We start from the raw sequence: 15685 nt of genomic DNA, 5'->3' as shown, positions 1-15685 counted from the left end.
ATAAGTTACCTGGCTACAGCAGAAACAACTTTATTTTGTGCAGTATGCTAAGCCTTTGCCCTGCTGGTAGAAGGAGCAAGAGAAACAGTATTGATTAAAAGAATTTTATGCAAATATGCTTCAGCGTGAGTATCACAATAATACACCATATTTAAAATGTTGCAGCATCTAACGTTTACACTGGCATTGTTTGTATCCACAAGAAATGCTCTTGAACAAATTACAAAGGAAGGAGAAGGAGTTTAAAAATCTGAGTGCACACATGCCAGTCTTCCATCCTCTGAAAGCTGACCCTGAGATAAAGATTTAGGTCAAGTAGTTTACGTGGGGATGATCCTAGGAAGCGCAGTGTGAGGATGACAGGATGAGAAGGGAAGAGAGGAGGGCCATAAAGAGGAAGAGTTAATGGCTAAATTTCCACTATGAGCAACTGGAAATCAATGCCCTTGGAATCATCCACAGACGATGAAAACACACCTCTAAGGTAGGAGATAACTGGGGTACTTAGCCATCTCTCTTCCATCAGTATTTGAGGGTGGCTCTTGGTGATTTTATAAATAAGACACAATGGACTTGTCATGTACTCTAGGTGAACATCATGTCTAGTAGAGAGAGACAGACTCTATTCTTAACACAGGAAGCCATTGGTATGTATAACTGTGCATCAAAGCTACAAGTGAACTTGAATGGGCCAAGAGGATATAAAGCACTGGCAGTGCCTGTTATAACACATTGAGTTCAAGCAGGAGTGGCTCAAGATTGGAAGGAATCAAAAGGCAAGGACCAAGCATGCAAAGGAAATGATGGCAGGTATTAAATAAGCCAAGTAACATGCCTCCCCTCCACCCCTCCACTCTTGTTGCTTCTCTCCTTTCTGAAGATTCCCTAACATGATGGTAAATTTCCACATACCTTGCCGGTGAGTCCTACCGAAACCCACAAATCCTACCCATTTCTCCATTCCCCAGGCCTGGCCTCCCACCTCTCTTGTGAAACGCACATGTTCTGTTGCCCATTTCCTCAGAGACATTTTCTGCTTTCAAAAGTGACATATCCTTACCAGATAAAGTTTCATGGGCTAAAAGGTTGTTGACTAACATATTATCTTACCCAAAGATGTTTATAATTTGTCTGTGGACTCAGTTCAGTTCAGTTCAGTCTCTCAGTCGTGTCCAACTCTTTGTGACCCCATGAATCGCAGCATGCCAGGCCTCCCTGTCCATCACCAACTCCTGGAGTTTACTCAAACTCATGTCCATTGAGTCGGTGATGCCATCTAGCCATCTCATCCTCTGTTGTCCCCTTCTCTTCCTGCCCCCAATCCCTCCCAGCATCAGGGTCTTTTCCAATGAGTCAACTCTTCACATGAGGTGGCCAAATACTGGAGTTTCAGCTTCAGCATCAGTCCTTACAATGAACACCCAGGACTGATCTCCTCTAGGATGAACTGGTTGGATCTCCTTCCAGTCCAAGGGACTCTCAACAGTCTTCTCTAACACCACAGTTCAAAAGCATCAATTTTTCAGCATTCAGTTTTCTTCACAGTCCAACTCTCACATCCATACATGACCACTGGAAAAACCATAGCCTTGACTAGACAGAACTTTGTTGGCGAAGTAATATCTCTGCTTTTTAATATGCTATCTAGGTTGGTCATAACTTTCCTTCCAAGGAGTAAGCGTCTTTTAATTTCATGACTGCAATAACCATCTGCAGTGATTTTGGAGCCCAAAAAAATAAAGTCTGACACTGTTTCCACTGTTTCCCCATCTATTTGCCATGAAGTGATGGAACCAGATGTCACGATCTTAGTTTTCTGAATGCTGGACTTTAAACCAACTTTTTCACTCTCCTCTTTCATTTTCATCAAGAGGCTTTTTAGTTCCTCTTCACTTTTGTCAGTGGACTAATGATACTTAATTCATCAAGGGGATAATTAGCAGTGCACTTTTAGATAAAATGGCAGATAAATGGTATGAGAATTTGAAGGCATGGGGCACTCTTATTTACTTATGAGATTTTATTTCCCTAAAGGTTTCAATTAAGAAATATATCCCCATTTAGATATTCACAGAGATTAATGTTATATTGAAATCTCTAAGTCTGGTTTAATATACCTATTTATTATGTAAATCAGTTGTTCCTCACATAGTTTACTAAAGAATCATTTAAACAATGCTTAACCTATTTTCTTCATTACCTTTTAAAATATAATATTTGACATATATGAATTCATGCTTTATATATATATATATATGTATATATATATATAAACATAATAACATATCAAAATACTTCTGAACTCACCATAATCCAAGAATGAAAAATTCACCAATAACTTGGTATATATCTATACAGACCTCTTATCTCACCCCACAAAGTAACCAACCCCATCTTGAATTCTATATTTGTCATTATTTTTTCTTTAAAAAGATTTCAATATATGGTAGATAAATTAGTAATACATGGGCTAGTCCTGCTTGTTTGTGACATTTATTAAAGCACAATATGCAGCATTCTGGGGCTTGTAGTTTTTCAATTTTTAATTTTCAATGTTCCATTCCTAATATTCATCCATATGGCTGCATGTAACCTGTAGCTGCTGCTGACCATTCCTTTTCACTACCATATACATTTCCACTGTGAATATACTTCTATTTGTATATCCAGAATCCTATTAATATACGTTGGAGTTGTTTTCAGTCCTTTTGATCTTTTATGCAATTTTCCTTTATTCTTATACTTACTTCCTGGTGCATATACCTAAGGTGGAGTTGTTCAGTTGTGTCTGACTCTTTGTGATCGCATGGACTATAGTTCACCAGGTTCCTCTGTCCATGGGATTTTTCAGGCAAGAATACTGGAGTGGGTTGCCATTTCCTTCCCCAGGAAATCTTCCCAGCCCAGGGATCAAACTCAGGTCTCCCGCATTGCAGGCAGACTACCGTCTGAGCCAGCAGGGAATCCTATGCATATACATAAGAGTAGGTATCTAAATGGGTAAAGGATTATTTATGTGCCAAGATGTACCTATATATGAAAATGTTCAACTTCAAAAAATAATGAACACTGTTTTCAGAAGTAGATGGGAATGAGTCTGTCCTCACTTTTCCTAGCACGCTGAGTTCCACCAAAACTCAGAAGTCACCTTTTGTTGTCGTAAGCAACCTCAAAGAGGAGATGGTAACCTCTTTAAGCAAAGTCAGTATTCAATCTCAATTGTATTCAGGTATTCTAACAGGAAAAATAATAAAATGGAAAACAGGTGTTTTACACACACACACGAGGAAAGAAACTTATTTTTCCTTTCATAAGGGTGCTGCTCAGAAAAAGAGACAACTGCATTGTGCATTCTCAAACTCTCTTAGGACTCTTCTGTGTTCTTCTCCCTCAGCTTTTGGGTATTTTGAAGCTCAGCCAATGCAGAAGCATGTTATATACAATTGTAAACAGCTGAAGAAAGCTGGATCAAACAGCCCTGTTAGAGATTATCATTAGAAAAGCTGTATTGTTGGCAAGTGATAGTTTTTCAGATAGCAGTGGGCTCTCTCCACATAACATTATATGTGAACATCCATTTGGTAGGTGGTTCTATTACCTACTTGTGCTTCATTGACTGTTTCAGTCCCAGGGACTATTTCTTTGAGTAGTGGTAATTTCAAAGGAACACATATTTATGTAACAAATATATTTGTATTTTTCCATAAAATTATTCCAAATTGGTATGGCTTTGTAGTGACACATGATTAGGTAGCTTACCTAAACAAGCAGCCAGGCCATTAGAGGTGGTATATTTACCTTTGCAAAGGTATATTTTTATCAATATTGGAAAGATGTACTCGATGACCAGGGCAGCTGTGAACTTCCAGATGTTCAAGCTGGATACAGAAAAGGCAGAGGAACCAGAGATCAAATTGCCAACATCCGCTGGATCATCAAAAAAGCAGGAGAGTTCCAGAAAAACATCTAATTCTGCTCTATTGACTATGCCAAAGCTTTTGACTGTGTGGATCACAACAAACTGGAAAATTCTTAAAGAGATGGAAATACCAGACCACCTGACCTGCCTCCTGAGAAATCTGTATGCAGGTCAAGAAGCAACAGTTAGAACTGGACAAGGAACAACAGACTGGATCCAAATAGGAAAAGGAGTATGTCAAGGCTGTATATTGTCACCCTGCTTATTTAACTTATGTGCTGAGTACATCATGCGAAATGCCAGGCTGGATGAAGCGCAAGCTGGAATCAAGATTGCTGGGATAAATATATCAATAACCTCAGATATGCATGCAATGACACCACCCTTGTGGCAGAAAGCAAAGAAGAACTAAAGAGCCTCTTGATGAAAGTAAGAGAGTGAAAAAGTTGGCTTAAAACTCAGCATTCAGAAAACTAAGATCATGGCATTCAGTCTCATCACCTCATGGCAAACAGATAGGGAAACAATGGAAACAGTGAGAGACTTTATTTTGGGGGCTCCAAAATCACTGCAGATGGTGACTGCAGCCATGAAATTAAGACGCTTGCACCTTGGAAGAAAAGCTATGGCCAACTTAAGATGACATATTTAAAAGCAGAGACATTACTTTGCCAACAAAGGTCCATCTAGTAAAAGCTATGGTTTTCCCAGCAGTCATGTATGGATTTGAGAGTTGGACTATAAAGAAAGCTGAGTGTGGAAGAATTGATGCTTTTGAACTGTGGTGTTGGAGAAGACTCTTGAGAGTCCCTTGGACTTCAAGGAGATCCAACCAGTCCATCCTAAAGGAAATCAGTCCTGAATATTCTTTACAAGGACTGATGCTGAACTTTGGCTACCTGATGCAAAGAACTGACTCATTTGAAATGACCCTGATGCTGGACAAAATTGAAGGCAGGAGAGAGGGATGACAAAGGATGAGATGGTTGAATGGCATCACTGACTCGATGGACATGAGTTTGAATAGGCTCTGGAAGTTGGTGGTGATGGACAGGAAAGCCTGGTGTGAGGCAGTCCACGGGATCACAAAGACTGGGACATGACTGAGCGACTGAACTGAATTGAACAATGTGGAAGGGTTCTTATTTCTCCACATCCTCACTAAAACTTACCTTTTTATGTGTGTGTGTGTGTGTGTGTGTGTGTGTGTGTGTGTATGATGGGGAAACAGTGGAAGCAGTGTCAAACTTTATTTTTGGGGGTTCTAAAATCACTGCAGATGGTGACTGCAACCGTGAATTTAAAAGAGGCTTACTCCTTGGAAGGAAAGTGATGACCAACCTAGATAGCATATTAAAAAGCAGAGACATTACTTTGTCAACAAAGGTCCGTCTAGTCAAGACTATGGTTTTTCCAGTGGTCATGTATGGATGTGAGAGTTGGGCTGTGAAGAAAGTTGAGTGTCGAAAAATTGATGCTTTTGAACTGTGGTGTTGGAGAAGACTCTTGAGAGTCCCTTGGACTGCAAGGAGATCCAACCAGTCCATCCTAAAGGAGATCAGTCATGGGTGTTCATTGTAAGGACTGATGCTGAAGCTGAAACTCCGGTATTTGGCCACCTCATGCCAAGAGTTGGCTCATTGGAAAAGACCCTGATGCTGGGAGGGATTGGGGGCAGGAGGAGAAGGGGACGACAGAGGATGAGATGGCTGGATGGCATCACCGACTCAATGGACGTGAGTTTGAGTAAACTCCGGGAGTTTGTGATGGACAGGGAGGCCTGGCGTGCTGTGATTCATGGGGTTGCAAAGAGTCGGACACGACTGAGCGACTGAACTGAAGTGAACTGAACTGTGTGCGTGTATAATCCTAAGAAGCATGAGATACTATCTCATTTTGATTTTGATCTGCATTTCTCTTTGTCTTGAAAGTGAAAGTCGCTCAGTCACGTCTGAATCTTTGTGAGCCCATGGATTATATGATCCCCATGGAATTCTCCAGGTGAGAATACTGGAATGGGTAGCCTTTCCCTTCTCCAGTGAATCTTCCTGACCCAGGAATAGAACCAGGATCTCCTGCATTGCAGGCAGACTCTTTACCAACTAAGCTATCAGGGAAGCCCACTTTACTTTGTCTTTTCTACTATTTAAAATGTCCACTGAGGCTTCCCCCCAACCCTCTCCACACAAATGAATTTTTCATCCTAGAAATGCCTTTTTGTTTGTTTTTTCCAAATTTATCAGTTCATTTCTGATAGCTTTTCTTTCATGCTCATCTTTCTTAATGCATCTTTTTCTTCTTTAAGCATTTCATATACAATTATATGAATTATCTGGCAATCCCAACATCAGTTTTCCTTGATGTCTCGATCTTTTGCCCACTGTTTAACTTTTTCTTATCATGGTAGTCTTCTTATGTACCTGAGAGTCTTCATTTATTTAAAAAAAATGTATCTATCTTATTGGTCCTGTGGGCCTAAATTGGGAAAACTTTCCTCTAAAAATTATTTTATTTTGTGCGTGATGGGGAGGGGTAGTAGTATACTGTGTGTGCTCAGTCAGGTCCAACTCTTTGCAACCCCATGGACTGTCGCCCACCAGGCTCCTCTGCTCATGGGATTATCCAGGCAAGAAGGCCATTTCCTAGTCCAGTGGATTTTCCAAACCCAGGACAGAATCCCATCTCTTGCATCTACTGCACTGGCTGGCAGATTCTTTACAAATGCGCCATGTGGGAAGTCTAATCTGAAATAACTTCAGTCCTTTTCTTGATTTCTCAAGGGAATCCCAGTCGCAATTTCACTGCCTTACCAGAGGAGCCTAAGTGTCCACATAGCAATGCTGCTAGTGGCGTTCTGACTTCTGCTCTCTTTGGCCCCAGCTCCACTCCACTGATATGGCTTCTGTTCACTGTCAATGTATGCCTCTGTTTTAAAGACACTCCCTACATCTACAAAACTAGCATTAACTCAAAGTATACTTTATCATAATATAGTTGTTTATTGTTGGAGGGTCCACATGAACATCTAATAAGACAGAAGGGCAGAAAAAGAAGTATGGAAACCTTTTCAGTGCAAGTGTGCATGCTCAGTTTTTCAGTCATGTCTAACCTTTGTGAATCCATGGAATGTAGCCTGCGGGGCTTCTCTGTCCATAGAGTTCTCCAGGTAAGAATACTGGAGTGGGTTGCCATGCCCTCCTCCAGGGGATCTTCCCAACCCAGGGCTTGAATCCACATCTCCCGAAGTTCCTGCATTGGCAAGCAGATTCTTTACCACTGAGACTCCTCGGAAGCCCCAGTATTTCCAGTAGTAAAATGCATTAATATTTTGGGGATACTAGCTCAAGGTCCACAGCTTGAAAACTAATAAAATGCCCAAAATCCTGGATTACATTTCAGAATAATGATTTTACCAGTCTAATGGGTCTTAAGTTCTAATCTTTTTACCGTTCTTCCACTATGAGGTCATTGTTATTTCAATTAATTCCTCTATTAAATACATATCTGTGCATATATTGTATCTAACTCAATATTCTCTTCTATCAATCTTTTTCCTTGAGTAGAAAATAGAAAAAGTATATGACTGTTTCAAATCTATGTGATTTTTTTCTGATGACTATGCATAAAGTAACCAAAAGCTGGTAGTTCAATAGCCAAAAGAAAGTGATTAATAGCTTGGATGGTCCATAACATAATATGTTATTTTAGATGAATATGAGACGTTAGTATTCATTAAGTATTTTTTCCTTAAATTAGTTTAAAAATAGCTTTTCTAGGTAAGTCTTCCTCAATTTACACATGATGAAATCAGAAAATATATAGAAATATTTCATAAATTCACTATATAATTGATGAAGAGTTATGAATAAGCCAGGTATATGTACTGTCTGTTCTGAAAGAGAATGTATGAATTTCCTCTTTTCATCCGTTTTAAGACTTTATTATTGAGAGTCACCATTTTTATTAAATATTACTTATATATTGAATTAGTATTTTTTATTTTTATCAAATGAACCAGGATTTTTTAAGGTTACAATTTTATCATTTAATCATTTTCTCATATATTTAGTAGTACTGTGATTTATTAACTTATCTAATTAGAACCCAAAATACAACATGAATTCTACACATTAGACTTTTTTTTAAAGAAATTTTAAGGCCACGAAGGGCTTCCTTAGTGTCTCAGGTGGTAAAGAATCTGCCTACAATGCAGGAGACCTGTGTTTGATCCCTTGGTTGGGAAGATCCCCTGGAGGAGGGAATGGCAGCCCACTCCAGTATTCTTGCCTGGAGAATTCCATGGACAGAGGAGCCTGGCGGGCTACAGTCCATGGGGTCGCCAAGAGTCGGACACAATGGAGCAACTAACTCTAAGGCCATGAAGCTATATCTATGTTCCTTTTTAACATAAATTTTTTCCTTAATTTTTCTGACTGGCATTTAATTTTGTTTATATCTGATATTTCTCCATATCAGCACATAATTTTTTTCTTATTTTTTAACTATATAGATGTATCACTATAGACACATTTTGTCAGGTTTTACTTATTAAAAATCATACTTAAGTGAATACTTGAATAAATGTTCTTGTTCATGTGGGCAAACTATTCAAAAGAAAAATTATTAGAAGTAGAGTCTGAAGTCAGGCAGGTTGATTCCTCCAGTTCCATTCTTCTTTCTCAAGATTACTTTGGCTGTTCGAGGTTTTTTGTATTTCCATACAAATTGTGAAATTATTTGTTCTAGTTCTGTGAAAAATACCGTTGGTAGCTTGATAGGGATTGCATTGAATCTATAGATTGCTTTGGGTAGAATAGCCATTTTGACAATATTGATTCTTCCAATCCATGAACACGGTATGTTTCTCCAACTGTTTGTGTCCTCTTTGATTTCTTTCATCAGTGTTTTATAGTTTTCTATGTATAGGTCTTTTGTTTCTTTAGGTAGATATACTCCTAAGTATTTTATTCTTTTTGTTGCAATGGTGAATGGTATTGTTTCCTTAATTTCTCTTTCTGTTTTTTTCATTGAAGTAAAATGCTGGGTTAAAGGTCAATTAATTTTTCCTCAAAGAAGTTATACAAATTATTTTCTCCCCAAATAGTTTGTGAAATTACCTACTTCCCATGTTCTTGTCAACACTGAATATTATCAAAGTTAGTTTTGTTATACTTATGGGATGTGATAGGAATTTTTTTTTCCATTTCCTCTTTCATGTTCCTTTATTATCTTTATCCTCTGCTTCTAAAACTTTAGATGATGAATTTTGAATCTCCTGAAACAAATCTCTGTATCTCTTCAGTTTTGTCCCTTATTTTTCATTTGTCTTTTGCTCTAAATTTCAAGACATTTAAGCATCTTGCTCAAATTTCTTGTTTGGAAGATTTTTTCTTTTTCTTTTTCAGTCATTCAGGGATTTACTTTCCAATTTTTCAATCCTATTGTAAATTCTAAGAGACAAATTTCGTTCTCTGATTAGCACTTTTATTATAGCAGCCTGCAAGATACTTTCTTAAATCTAAGGATACTATTTCCCAGGACTAATAGTACTTGTTCTTACCTGGGGGCCTGAGCTATGCCTTTCCTCTCTTTCTCCCCTGTTACCTCCATTCTATTTTGCAAGATTTTCTCAAACTTTTTGGATCACAGCTGCCACCTTTTTAAAATTTTCTATACATAGCTTAGTTTCATTCTTTTTTTTTTTTTTTTTTTTCATTTATTTTTATTAGTTGGAGGCTAATTACTTTACAATATTGTAGTGGTTTTTGTCATACATTACATAAATCAGCCATGGACTTACATGTATTCCCCATCCCGATCCCCCCTCCCACCTCCCTCTCCACCCGATCTCTTTTTTTTGTTGTTATTTCCATGGGATTTTTGGGGGGAAGGGGGCTAAATCATAGGATTTAGTCTATCTCCTTCCTAGTTTCATATTTTTGTACATTAAATAGCTTATTGCTGCATCTATGATATGTATAATTTACTAATAAGGGATGCAGAACACATACCCACTGAAAATACAATTTGGTTGATGGAGAGGATTCACTTAAAAGATGGTAAGAATCCCCCCACTGTTTTTTGGGAGGGAAATTAGGTGTCTCTGAAGAAATGGCAGAAGGAATTGTTAAAAGTCACACAACACACTGCTCTACCACAAGAACCTGCACAGCACCAAGAATGAAACTTTATTATATATATGAGCAACCTTACTTGATTCATCTGTACCTCTGTATACCTAAAAATACAGAGTTCCATTTGTGCTACTTGAAATATTAAGTGTAATATAGATGTGTGTGTATATATACATACATATGTAGGTATATGTCAATGCAAACATGGGTTTAGGTTCTATTACAATATATATTTATGGCTTCAGTATTCTAAGAGTTTCTACACTGCTCATGTAATACATTCTGTGACAGTCTTACATTAAGCCATCTACCAGAAGGATTGACATTAGTTATGGGATAGAGTAGTCACAGCCCTTTAGACATATAACTACTGTGCCATTTTGATGTAATTCTGTATAAATTTCAAACATTTCTATTTAACATAATCAAGTGGTATGAAATCTTCTTTTTAAATGGCAAATATACAGTACTAGCTCAATTGGCACTTAGCAATGGTCCTTTTACAATATGCACAATAGCTTCCAGCAGGGAGTTTTCTAAGGACCATCCTCTGAGAGCTCAAACTCACACATGTACAATCAGTAGACATCAAGGTCTATCTCCATCTCCCCTTGAGATGTTATTTAGCTAATGTACAAATGTTACAGCTAAGCTGTTAAGCCTGCAAAATAGAACACACAGTTGTATGCAGGTATACTAATTTCTTAGTCTCTTGCCTAATACCTTCATATCCTAATTCTACATAAGAATCTAGACTGAACTGGGATTAATTTTTAGCATATAGGCATTTTTCATCTTTTAAAAATGTTACTAAAGAACATTTGTGAGTATAATTTTACATAGTTACAGAGCACCATGAAGTGGATATGCACGGAAAGTAGTTGATTATAGAATATTTCATTTTTCTGTGAGATTATAATTATGTCATAGACTACTGAACTTGCAACTGTAACAAAGGACTACAATTCATGTTATTGGACTACAGAGCATGCTCCTGGGAGATGGGGAAAGGGTCTTATCACGTGTCTTTGTGCAGGCTTGATGCTTGGCACATAGCTTGTGCTCAATCACAATTTCGATGCATAAATTAACAAATGAACATGGGAAATAATACTTTACATAAATCAAGGGCATCTTTAAAACACTGTGAACAAAAATTAAATTGACTGACACAATGGGTTTTAGATTAAAAATAAGGAAAGTTACATGTTTTTCAGAGCGTACTCCTCCACATGTCTATTTTCTCCACTTACCTAAAAAATCAGTACTAAGTGCTTCTACATCAATAAGATTACACCAGATTCAATCAAAATTTCTAATAGAATTTCACTTCACAGTTTCATTTACCCTATCTGGAATTTATTCTGATGGTGCTTTCAAAATATGAACAGAGTCAATATGAATTATCAGTCACTGTCCTAAACCCACTTCAATCTAGCCTCGTTTTCACTGTGTCCAGTCTCTTAAGCTATGCTGACATAACTACTCTCCATTTCTGTCTCCCAGAGTTGACCTACCGGTGCTACCAAAATTGTAAGAAAAGGAGAAGGGAATGTAGGAAATCTGCAAGGATCCAAACCCAGCTTCCCTCCCAGGAGTTCGCATTGGGAAACTACTGACTGACAAGCACCTGCATTACTGACAGTTCATAAGTTGACACATGAGACAGCTGTTTCTCATCCATCATTCTTAGATATTTTGAGGGGTGACTGTGGCAGTCAGGAGGGTGAGGGTCAATTGATGATGTAAAAACATCAACATTATATTTGTTTTGTTCTATTTTCCACTTCCATTACTAAATTTAGCTGCAGAAATCTCTTGATTTAATTGTCTCGAGACAAAAGTCAGTACCTCTTTTTTGTTCCCTTTTTCATCCTGTTCTGACCCTAGTCTTTAATGTCATAGTGGCAGTCTTGTGACAAGAAGGGAATTTAGAACAGGACTAACTAACCTCTCCCCATCTGACAGATCTAAAAACCGAAGTTAAATACTGTGACTAGTTTAGATCATAATGACAGTAGTAAACCACTCAGCAACCAGTCCACTGTTCTCATTTCCTTCCACAATTACTACAAAAATACAGTATTGACTAAATTCAACTCTGATCTTTATTAAACGTAAACATTTGTAGATGGATGGACTCTTGTTCTAGAGATAAACCAGGCTTTGTCATAGAAACAAACAAACAAACAACAACAACGAAAAAAACAGACAAGCTGAGAGGCCTTGAATTGGTTGCAGTTCCTTTTCTTAAAACTCATATTCCTGTTTAATCCCAAAGAATTCAGATCATTTTTCTTGGTTCTTGTTATATTTATCCAAAGGTGAGAACATCTAAGCAAGAACAGAGTATGACGAGAAGTGATTTTTTGTTTTAATTTCCTCTGCCCTTCCAAAGCCATCCTATTTGCCTATGTTGCTACTAATGTTAATCTGAATCATTTTATAAATAAAGAGAAATAATAGAAGAGCACAATGATCATAATTGCCCACAAAAGGACACAAGCACAAGCCATACAGTTAACCACGAGAAGGCACTCAGGAGTCTGCACCTCCACGTGCAGTCCCTTTCTCAGCTCTGTTAACAGCCTTTGAGTGCACTTGTTGATCCAGGCGATACAAAACAGGCATTAAGTCCCTCTGTCTGCTGAGTTATTTCACAGTGACCTAAAAATGCTCAAGTAAGACGAAGACCGTGCAAGTTTAACTAAAACTGGCAATGTGCCACTGAAGGCTTTTTCAGAGTCTGAATCAAGGCAATTCCAAAGACTCTCAACCTTGCCACAGGGTGAAGTCAGGAAACCTATGCCATCATGGGAATACTTCCTTCTTTTCTATAATTTGCAAATGACAGTGGATGTAAAAATTAAACTACAAACTCTAAAACCTTAGTGTGCACGTGTGGTCAGTCGTGTCCAACTCTTTGCGACGCCAAGGTTGCAAAGGCTTGTAACCTTCCAGTCTCCTCTGTCCATGGAATTTTCTAGGCAAGAACACTGGAGTGGGTTGCTATTTCCTCCTCCAGGGGAATCTTCCCAACTCAAGGATTGAATCTGAGTCTCTTGTGTCTCCTGCACTGGCTGGCAGATTCTTTACCACCGAACCACCTGGGAAGTCCTGTGTAGGCCACAGAAATATTCTTCACATGTATATGAAAGGAAATAGAGGGGTTTGTCTTGAAACTCTCTACATTTAAAATTTTTCAGTCACACACAGCAATAAGTTGGGCAACTAGCCACAGGAGCAGGGAGTTTCCCCTCAAACTAAAATCTCTGGAGGTTTATTTTTAAATATATAAGTCTCTGAGCAATAAGAAATTAACTAACCACATTTAGTTTTTCCCCTCTAAAATCTGATTTTTAAAATAACTGGTGCTGGTTAGAACTAATTGTTTAAACTTTGGTCAAAGATAAATTATTGGCTACTTCACAGTTTGAAAAGCCGTAACTAATTTAAACCATTAAAATCATCTGTGGAGACAAATTGCAAGCCAAGTTTTGGGTGGAAAGGATCCAAAGTCCCTGAGATATTAAATTTAAAAGCTCACTCTCTTACTTTTAAAATTCTAAATTACAACATCATGACCCTGATGCAATATATTTTTAAGAGCGTGCTGCAGTAGAGTACCCAATATAATTATTTCACTCCTAGGCAAAAAGGCCCATCATTCAAAGGGAGTAAAGTTTTAAGAAAGTTATAAAGTCCATTTCTTAAGTAACATATGCCATTTACATCACCAAGCTCTATCGCACAGTTGTGTCCTATCAACTCTTGGGATGCCTGCCTAATATAATATTAGTCTTTCACATTTCCTTTGCTCTCTTTGAGATACAAGCTTGAAAACAAGTTGTTATTCAATCGAAAATAAATAAATAAACCTGAAATGACAAATGATCAAAAAGAAAATGATCTTCTTCAGTGATTTTTCAGTCTTATCAAGTATTTGATAATCCAAGTTTAAATATCATTGTTCTGAAGTGTCTTCCCTAGTAGCTAATAGAATTGTTCTCACTGCCAATTTAAACTTACTTTTCAAATGAGTAATTTAAGTCAGAAAAGTTAAACGCTATTTGGATTTGCTTTTGAGTTGGAGCTAGTTTAGTTGGCCCAATGATCATTTTTTTTTCTACCCTTATGATTCAGATCTAGAAGAGCTCTTGTTTTCTTGCATCTTTCCATAAACCACTGACAGGCAAGCGAGCAAAAAATTGGTATGGGGACCAAACAAATAAATTTTATAACTAAGGATTAAATTAAAAAAGAACTTCCCCGTATCTTTTGTTTATAATTACCATTATCTCCCAGAAGAGACATTATTCTTCAGGTTTCAACTTAGAATTCCATAAAATATTGAAAACATATACTATGCCATAGAATACTACAGTTTGTTTAATTTATCCTTATGAGCTTAAAGAAAGATCATTTCCTCTGCTTATCCTGTATTATGATTTGTTAAATCTATCTGAATCTATCATTACACACATGGAACACATGAGACAGAGAGAAAACACTGACTTGTGTTAAACATTTTAGAATTGGTCTTTTAGTAAAACAGATATCCTATCTAATATAGAGATAGAGAAAGCACATGACTGGGATAATACATACACACAGTGATTTTTTTTAAGGATTCAGGAAGATAACTGTTTCATTTCATTCAGATGAAATGAAACAATGTACCCACATATTTAAGGATGATTCTTTCTTATGGAAGAATAAAATGTCTTCCTCTATTGTCTCTGGGTACTAGAGTTTAAAATGTTTCTGCCCTCAGAAATATGTTTCAGCTCAGGAAGGTAATTACTTAGGAATGAAACAGCGAGGGGATCCTTTTTGAGAAAAACTAGTTCAGGCTAAGAAGTCCCCGATAATTTAAAAAGAGAAATAGCTCAACCCAGCCAAGTTGACTATAGACAAGGTGCTCTATAAGTAAATAGAACTTCCTCTGACTGAAACAACTCAGAACCTAGATTCTTAAGAAGAGAATCCCCTACTAGTGAGAAGTAGCCCACTGTTGACTTCCCAAGGTCACATATCTCATTTTTATTAGTGCTCAGGCTGGCTCCCAGAAGATACACTTTTCCTCTTTAATACACAGGCTTAAACATGAACAAAAATCCTTTGGTTTGACATATTCTAACATGACTGAAGTTAAAACTTCTAAAACAATTAAAAGATTTTCACACTTTATTTATTTATTTATTTATTTATTTATTTATTTTTTTTTCGGAAGGCAACGTGCTGGACCTCAGTTTCGATGAGGAGACGGTAGTGAGTTCTCACTCATGTTGTTCAGATTTTCCAAGGAATGCATGAGACACACTTTATTTAATATGTTGGTATACAAAGGAAAACACACCCCCAAAACCATAAACACAGAAAGTTTTGAGCCAAAATGCACCCTAACTAAACACAATCTTTATCAAAACAGAACTTCATCTCAAAGAATTCACAGTCTAGTTAGTGATGTGCACTTTGAAAAATACAAGTGAAGGAATGGAGTAATTGTAACATTAAACATGCAAGAAATAGTTGCATTATTGTGAAGGGCTTCAAAGAAGGATGAGAGATAATAATTATTTGCAACACTGTGCCAGAGTTAGCTCACACCAATCCTCAAGAGCTGATTGCA

General features: G+C 37.4%; 1 non-coding gene across 1 annotated transcript; it reads right to left on the bottom strand.

Annotated features, from left to right (window-relative positions):
* Positions 1–15296: 15296 nt before the first annotated feature.
* On the bottom strand, positions 15297–15388 carry LOC136171280 (small nucleolar RNA SNORD116). Its single transcript, XR_010663822.1, has one exon. It is a non-coding gene; the product is annotated as a small nucleolar RNA SNORD116 (small nucleolar RNA).
* Between the last annotated feature and the right edge of the window lie 297 nt (positions 15389–15685).

The sequence above is a fragment of the Muntiacus reevesi genome, chromosome 6, assembly GCF_963930625.1.
Source record: "Muntiacus reevesi chromosome 6, mMunRee1.1, whole genome shotgun sequence".
NCBI classification, from domain to species: Eukaryota; Metazoa; Chordata; class Mammalia; order Artiodactyla; family Cervidae; genus Muntiacus; species Muntiacus reevesi.
This window is presented reverse-complemented; position numbering and strand designations above follow the sequence as displayed.